This window comes from Sinohyriopsis cumingii, chromosome 12, assembly GCF_028554795.1.
Source record: "Sinohyriopsis cumingii isolate HCF-2022 chromosome 12, ASM2855479v2, whole genome shotgun sequence".
NCBI classification, from domain to species: domain Eukaryota; kingdom Metazoa; phylum Mollusca; class Bivalvia; order Unionida; family Unionidae; genus Sinohyriopsis; species Sinohyriopsis cumingii.
The window spans coordinates 3,128,947-3,138,861 of NC_142972.1; positions in this window are offsets into that span (position 1 = coordinate 3,128,947).

The window sequence follows — 9,915 nt, forward strand, 5'->3', positions numbered from 1 at the left end:
ATATATATATATATATATATATATATATAAGAAGGAATCCATGACCGTTGTCCTTCATGAGCAGGTGTTCGATAGGTGAATATGTGTGCTAAAGTAGGTTCTACGGTCATTTTAAAGCGCCACCTAATTTACAGTATTGCTGTTTGGCTTGCATTACGATCTATTTATATCCACTCCTATTATATAATATTTGGCTAACAATTCCCATAGTCTCAAAAGTTTTCAAACTAAAAGCTCTACCTTAAGAACCCCAACTCGATCTATTTCGTGCAAACGCACGTCATGGAAATCTGGGAGTCAGTCATTGTTTGGAACTTTGTCTTAAGGCCATTTGGGTTTATGTTATGACTCTGTGTCCGTCCAGGATCGGTCATCTGTCCATCAGCAATTGCTTCTTACCACTGTGGATGCCATCTTTCTGATCAGAGTTTACTCAGTCTATGATCGGTCTACTGTCGTTCGTTTTTGTCAGCACAGCAGATGCCATCTTTCTGATCATTGGTTACTCAGACTTGGAATTTGGGCTTTTATCACATTTTGGACATGTTTGATAGCGACCGAGATCCAGATGCATTCATATCCAGACGATATAAGTATATACTTACAGGATGTGGAAAAAATTATACTACAAATGACGTTGACCTCCATCTCTATCCTTACCTACTCCCTCTCGGGTTAGCCCCAGTGCCAAGCTTTGGAAAACATGTTACCAATGCAACTGACATGGACCCTGAAGTTCATTTCTACCCACTATATTGTGTGGTTGACCTTGGTCCGTAGTTGAAGGCAGAGGCCCACCTGACTGCTCGCGTATTTGTTTTTAAACAACATCTTATATATCTAATTTTTGTCCATTGTTTTAGATAATATTTTAAGATAGGGATTACTTGGATGTAAACTGTTTATGTAAATGTTGCGTTCAAGGTATAGTTTTTATTGTATAATTAGGAATGTTCTAGAAATAATAAATAATAATAAATAAATAATAATGGTCTGTATGGATTTGATGGAAAAATGAACTTTTGACCCTCGTACTGGTTCTGTTGTACTAGATTTTAATATAAGCTTAAATATTGACAAAATTTTTTTATTCCATAGCTTAACATATATATATATATATATATATATATATATATATATATATATATATATATATATATATATATATATATATATGAGAACTGTTGGAGGAATCATGTGCGTTATAATTTTCGGGTATTTATTTTTTAAAATTATTCACTGTAATCGCACAGAGATTTTTTTTATACATGCTAGGACTGAATCAATACTTGGAATTATTCTGAATTCACGAATATTTTGGATATCATTGTGATACATCATGACTGTTGGCACATCTGCACATATCAAGTTTTTGATACATTAGCACACTCAACATTCTGAACACTACTGAAATTCATTAGGAATACTCTATACTTTTGGATTTGTGATATAACCTTTAGGATTATTCGGGATTTAATTCACAATACTCTAATTTCAATTTTAAACTTTCCCTTTCTAGTCAAGGGAACTAAATTACTCGTTGAAGTTTACAAACATTTTTCGTTTTCACTCTTGTGTTACTTAGTTTAGGACCATGGAGTTGTAATGGCTTTTCTTGCCCGATAAGCATGTACAAACTTGCTGGGCATATTAAGATAGATGTATATACCCAAATAATATGTCTTCTTGGGCCAATCTTTACCAAAAGGGACCTACCCAAGCGACAAAATATTAGAGTATTAGGCCATAAGAGTGAAGCAGCGAAGGGATATGTTTCGCCAACATACCATTCCAGTTCTAACCGACTGTATTCCCAAGAGAGTAAAACAGTTGACGTCTTAGACCAAACGATTAATAGGTAAATAATGATCTTTATGATATTGGTGTGCATATTTGTCGTTGCTATTGTTTCTGAATTTTCCCTGCAATATTACGAAATGTGGTTCTTTATTTCAGATTCTGAAATGTTCTATCAAATTAAGCTCGTCTCCAAAACAAATTGGAATGTCAGCTCATGCATTATTCTCACATACTGGAAAATATAAATAAATTTATTTTTTCTAATTTTTTTAATGAACATTTTCCGTATTAATTTAGCAAAGATTTACGGTATGAATTCGCATTTAAGGACATTGTGATTTATTCACTGAACTATTCGATACACTATTAACATTACCTGATTTTTAGCAATAAGAAGTTTTAGGAAAGATAGCCAAACTTTGCACGCTATATAATATTCAGGGGTGTGAATGGGATGGGAGGGGGAATATGTTAATTCCTAGCCTTTGAAACAATGTTGCAAAGAGTCTTAGGGTCTATCACTATTTTAAATGCACCCTATAATGTTTAAAAAAAGTATAAATTGGAATTAAGAGGACTACATTAGTCAATGACGTTTGATTCCAGAAGTTCCCATACAACTAAATACACCCAGAAGAATGTAGTCAGAAGATCCGTAGCATCAAAAATAAATAATATTGCGTAATAATAAAAATGTCTTGTTCTGGTTGAATGTATGAAAGGATACATGACAATTGCAAACTGATACTGCATGTGCTTTGATAATCATTATAGGTTGTCGTAGGATGTGCAACGGCCCATCCATTTAAGCAAGAAATTCGCTGATATATTTAGCTAGGAAATAAGTCAAACTGGCTGCAGTTTTGTACGTAATATCCTAGTATACAGTTTGTAGGCAAATTCAGGTGGGCTAAAGGGGTGTATAGTGGAAAGATGAGGCACGACACTGGGATGAATAGAAGAAACGAAATGAGCTTACACGGGAAAATGACATTAGACCTATAGAATGTAATACCTGCAAAACAAAATTCATTCAATGACTCTTAAACGCCACATAGTTTGGGTTGACCAATGTTGACAGAAAACACCGTTATGCTGACCCAATGTTAAATATTATTGCTGTTATTACAGTAACAAAATAACTTTATTTGCTTCTAAAAGCCACACAACACAATGACAAAATGCAACAGAAAAGTCTCCTAGGTTCAAGGTCCTTCCGATATGTACAAATCATTCCACCCACCATCAAGGACGACCACATTTACTAAAATTAGTATATAATTCAGTTTGACCAACTTACAAAGAAAGTATCCTTGAACAAATGATGAAGTGCCATGAAATATGGATAGAGACCACGCAAAAAAGAGAAAACTTTAAGAGTCGTTTTCATTTCACACAGCGAATGGTTTGTCGTAAACTAGCAAGATATTATGCAGTCCTAATATCACACCCGCTGAATGATAATTACCTTTAGTTTGCCCTTTGATCATGTTGCAAAACCTTGGCTAGATTGGTTACCTCTCTTTACATTATATGACTTTCTATGTAGTTCGTTCGACAATAATACTTATTTTAATAGAAGATTCATATTAAATGTAATTGCTTCAATATGAACTCAAGGTACTATACAATTTTGCTTGGTCAATTCTGTTCAGACGTAAGGAGAAAAATAGACATTTATCATTAAGATAACACATTCTTATAGGTATTGTTCTTTATGATAATTAAAGAGAACATGTTGCAGTTCACGCTAATTCCTGTAATTCTGTTTTAACACAGTATTAAATGAACCTTCCTAGACGTCGGTATTCAGTTCTTGAATAGTTTAGCGGGAATACTAATCGAACAACTTGTCAAGCACCACTTTATGCATGCTACGTTCGACTTTGAGGGAACCTAATTTGATTACTTTGTCTTGGCATTGACTTTTATGAAAAATTTCTATCTGGCGCTCTAAGAGTGTGTGTATAGTTCATAGATTTAGATTTAGCTGTAGTCATGAAATAGCGCTCTTGCAATTAACTATTTAAATCAAACTACTTTAAAAAACAATAAGCTCGAAAAGTTTTTAATTTTTGTATCGAGTGTGTGTGTGTGTGTGTGCTTCTTTTTTGGAGAGAACAATGAGATCCAACACAACGGCTTAGCATCGATTTATTTGAATTACAAGGTTATGCATAAATTTTCCAAATCGATGCATTTCTATTTCAAGGAGTCAGAATTCAAAGAATAATTAAAGCACATGAGCATGAAAGGTGATTTAGTATCTACGGACCTTATCATTTTATTTGTCTGAGTCTCACATCTTTATTCAGATCGAATCAGTTGCGTTTTATTGAGATCAATCATAAACGACCAGTACATTTTATTGGTTGAAAGTTTGAGATCAAGGGAACGATATGTCCACTAAATTTTATCAATTGTATTGAAACAGTATATAAAGTTCAACATTTTATCACATTTGATAAACCGGTGGTGATCAAATGAACAGAAATGCATATTTTAACATACACAATTTCGATTGCAAACATGAATTGTGTTAATTGTTAACGAATATATTTTACATATGTACATATGTATATCAGGGTTCATGTCTGTTTCTCTGAGCCAAATAGTTTTAAGATTCCTATAACATTTTTTTAACAAGCTGTGTCGTTGATTATTTACTAAATAACACAATGCTTTGAAGGGTTTAACGAAAGGTTATTCATCCACCTATCTGAATGCCCTACTTTGAAAGTGACTTTGTGCCCATCATCCTTCGACAAACGTTAAAGAAACTCAGGCAATATAATGGCTCTAGTGCAGGAAACTAAACAATTGTGTTCGAATTCTAAAAATGCAGGCATGTTACAGTTGGGAGGATTTTATAGTTTCTGAAGTTACACTTTAGTTCATTTTGTTGTTAGCATATGACCTAGGATCGAATGTTTAAATGAGTCTGAACTAGTTATGTATCAAATGGTCATTTACATCTCTTTGTAGAAGTGTCTAGATCTATTTTGAACAGTGTTGGCTAACAGTACTCTTTCAGATGATGAGAACTCTTTAAGTACCTTTTCCTAACGTTATGTAATTTTAATTTGCGTTCTTTTTGTTTGCCTTTCTCAATGGTTATGTTATGTATAACTGTATTTTATAAATCAACTTTGTCCAGAATCAAGTTAATTGTCTACCTGACCAGTTATATCAATTTTGCAAACAACATAATACATACCTTATATTATTAGATTAGTAATGATTTTAAACATACTTACTTCCAACTGAGTTAAAGATACAATCCTGATTCTGACCATTGAAGTTCTATACAAAATTTTCTTCAATAAATCGACAGATTATTTCCAGAAAAAGGTAATTGCGGCCTAAGTCAAGTATAGTGTATATAAACGTGTTTACTTAAGGATTACTTATTCTCGCCTTAATATCCAAAGCCGAATCAGGATTATTTATTCGTTCAATGTTTAAGCTGGGTTGATTTATTTATTTAAATTATTATTCACTTTGATAACATAGTGCTCAATAATATTCTTGGACTGAATCATTATTTTGGAATTATAGTAAATTCAGCGAAGGATATTTCGTATTATATTGTGATACATCACAGTCTTTTTAACACATCGCCACATTCCAGGCACATGTCAACACGTCCAATATTTGAATTTATTTGGAACACCACTGTAATTCAATTGGAACTTCATACGTTTGGATTTGCGATAGAACATTTGGGACTGTTTGGGATTTACTTCATAATGTGGTAATTTCATTTTGAATGTTCTTTTTGTATTCTAGGGAAGTAAATCGTTTCTTTGAATTGAATGAAGTTTGTTGGTTTTAGTTCTTTATTGTTACTTAAAGACAATGAATTCGTAACACTAATGTCTGGTAATTCATAAGCTAGTGTGAAATGGAAATGTGGAGCACTTCTACGTCACTAGATGTCATGCTTAGTACAATCATTTAGCATTTAATTTTGACGTGAGAGACCAGTGGAACCAGTGGTACCAGTGGGTTTCTTCACAGTGAACATGACCACCAGCCTGCAGGAATCGTACAGTCCTGACAGGGAAGTGTGAGAAAACATTGGATCCCGTACTTAACATTTTGAGATCAGACGATATTTTGTAACATCAGCATGGAATTTTACTTTTATTAGCTCCTAAAATTTTACATAGTCACTGTATAATAAGACATTTCTGTTTTTCATCAGTAAATCAACACTACCGCGTACCTACCTGGTCCGAGATTCTGTCATTAGTTTGAGAAGTTTATCAAACCAAATGCTGCAAAGCATCCCAGTTTGTTTGTTCATAACGATTGCGCTCACTTAAACCAAGAAGCATGTTCTCTATTAGGAATGTTGGTGAATCACGAGAGCAGTTTAAAAGCTTATGATCAACACTATGACACCACAGGGAAAATTAAATACAAGAATACACAAAACATAAAATGCGGAAACTTGAAGTGCTATGGAAGTTTTGGAACAATGATGAAATGTAAATCATTAATCATTTTTTGAACAGTGGTTAAAGTTAAGTGTGTGTGCGTGTGTTTGTGTGTGTGTGTGTGTGTGTGTGTGTGCGATCTGGATTGTTAACGTAGCCGTAACAATTTTTCAGTCATATCGCTACGATGTCTGCTGTGCTACAGTCTATTGTGGTGTCTAGCACTGGGCATCATGCTGCAGATATGTAGCGTCATGTTCCACCAATGCACATCATCCTGACACCAGGCCGATAAGTCCTAACACTAACCTCTTTATGCTGAGCGCCAAGCGAGGCAGCTGATAATGCCATTTTTATAGGTCTCTGGTATGACTTGGCTAGGGTTCGAACGTGCGACCTCCCGCATCCGAGGCGGATGCTCTAACCGCTAAAGTTATGAAAGATAATTTGATAAACCTTGCAAAATGAATATGTTGTTTAATTGGGCAGTATGAAGAAGCGTTGTATGACTATGGAGTGAACGTTAAAAAAGTTGATGTACTATGGAGGAATATATGGAACCATATGGCAGAAATGGAGAAGAGGGACTGATGTGTTATGGCGGAATAGGGAAGTTTAAGATGGATGGTACAGTAGCATACGTGTACGAGTGTTTTCATACTAATTCGCAAAATTATTATCATTTTGTGTAGGAACATGACCACGCCAGAAAATACACTGTACTACTTTACAAAATTAGATATACCACCGCGTGAAAGATAACACTGAGCACACCTTGTACTTCCTTAAAAACTTAGCATTACCATCTTGATGAGCTACAAAGAAATAGAACACAGCCAGAACACGGATACATTTCTAAAACACAACAAACTCAAAATAAAGATCATATATTGAATGCATTGACTTAATGTAGCTTTTGTCGACCTGAATTTTATTACTCATGGACAAACTCAATAATATTGAGTCGGAAATTTTTTAAATCTTGGCTCTGCATGTGTTCGCAGCTGTATTTCGGCTGAAACAAGAAAGACCTGCAACTGTGTAGAAGGTCCCGCAAAGATGAACAAAAACATGCAAAACCATCACTTCAAACATGACATTAAAATAAATTAAAAGATATAAAAAGTATGTGTGTCATAATGTTTTCCGTTGTATGTATTTGTTTCTATGCATACGTCTGTGTATGTGTATGTCTTCCTGTGTTGTTGCATGCATAATGTCCGGCAAAAATGAACAAAGACACAAAGATTAGCATGAGAAAAATAATCATATTACAAAATATATTAACCAGAATGATATCAGTGCCTTATATTATGTTGCCTATGTTTGAACTGTGTGTCTCTTTAAAGTCTTTTGAGTGTCTTTGTATTTCTGTTCAGGTCTTTGCATGTCTTAGTAGTGGTTAGTAGGACCCATCACGGGAAGCCGCCTTTCTTTGGAAACTGATAATGTTCGATAGAAGTGATTGTCTTCTAAGACGTGTTATACGCTATCGAAGTTAATGCATTTTAGGAGCTGATATTGCAACGTGAAAATAAAACTAGCATGTATATAATTACTTAAATATAAATTTAGTAATGCCTATGTATGATGGTATCTGGAGTAGAATAATTGATAATCAAAAACTTATAGGTTTAATAGCATTGCTGAACTATTTACATATTTAATATTATGTCTCACATATGTTAACCATTCCTTGTTGGTGATGGATGTCCCTGGAGTGACACGAATTCTCGAGGACAAAACAAATTCATATTCATGGTTAGGTTTGTTTTGTGAATGTCAAATAAAATACAAAGAGTCAAGCACTGATGTTGGTAGGAAAAAAGTGATCAATAGTAACGAATTTCTTCCTGATTGTAGGATCATTTGAAATAAGTATGAAAAAGATCGGAGGCAACCGCCCCATCACGAAGTAACTTACCAAAATTAAAATGACATTTTAGTCAATTTATTTGATTCGATGTAATTTATTGATGGGGTGCATACTTGTGATAGTACACGACTATTTGCATTCCTGACTAATGCAGCAATCCTAATATATTGTGAATAAGAGCCATCGGAATGTACACAGCAATAGAACGAAACATGCATAGATGGGCACCTTTCACTCTACAGGGCATCTATTCACCACAAAAGTAGAATTCTTCCCTACTGCAGATATTATTTTAACGACATCTAACGAAAACCTACCCTAAAAGCTCTAAACACCTTTGGGTCATTCATTATGGTACACATAATTTTTGAAAGCAGTGACCATCTACGGATATTTAATTCTCATGTAGATATCGCTGTAGCATAAAAAAATGCACCTATAAAACGAAACGAGAATTAGCATAACACCTCATGTGCAAAGAAGCATGTATGTCGCATGCACAATCGGTGGCAGAGCGCCGTCCTTGGAGTCCGAAGGAGTGTAAAACAAGGAATACATATGGACGGGTAGGAAACATACTAGAAAGAGCATCATGTACGGCAACCTGCAACAGTTATATATAAACCGTTTGTTCTTCAAATTTTTACTGCCACTAGGCAATTTCCTAGGAAGCCAGCTATTACAGCAACGATTAGCAGTCCGACAATGATTTCATTCATGGACAGAAAGCGGCAAATTCCTCGCTGTATTTAAATCTATGTTCCATAATGTCAGTAGATATGAATTATGCACCACATTGAAAAAATCACACTCTTGTTATAAAGATTAATACTTTTAACCGAAAGGAGAATAAGATAACGCAAGCCATTCAGATGACTTTGAAAAGGTTCGAGATTAAGTATATCACGTGAATTATAGTACCCATCAGCAGCCACATTGTTCCATCAACACAATGGCATTTGTGATGTTCTATATCAGGACGTGTGCTTAATTTGTCTTGTCAGCAGGCAGCGTCCATAATTCCTACTTTGGTTCGTCTTAACCTCTCAAAACAACATCGTACCATTTTTGTTTGAAGATGAAATATCTTTTGTAGCATCTCGCGAAACCTTCCCTCGTTAATAATATCTCTTAGATATCGTCTGTATCAATGTATCGCACAATATACTAAATTTAGACATGGACGATGTTGTATATAACCATAGGAATATGACAGAACTTGATACATACTACGATAGTAAATGGAGTCAAGTGGGAACTTTACCTGGAATTAACATACATTTTCGATAATATCCTGCATCCAATAATTTCGAAGTATCAGCAGCTTGAGTGGACGTGGCTGTAATTTTCCGACACATTAGTACCATGCCTCATAATCATCATCATCGACCTTTCTTCATGTTACTTTCCTGTTTCATTAAAAGGAAGACAACCTACAATATAATCCTCAAATGGAACTTTAAAATAGATCAGCATATGTTGCCTTTAATTGCTAAGTTTATCAACTGTGTCAGTGAGAGTTACTCTTTGATCAGGGAAAGAAAAGTACAATCATCACCACTAATTCTGCATTTTTCTATATCATCTGCATCTCAGATTTTCCAAGACTGTTTGATTAGCTAATAATTCTATTCAGGGATATTCGACTGCCACTAAGAAAATGCTTTGATCCATAATTACCAGTTTCTTGAGGAAACAATTATGAATTAGAAGTTAATGCAATCACCTTTTTGCACAGGTTATCTGATTTAAAATAACGTTTCTGAGTTTTGTCTCGTATTCTGCTATATCTCTCAA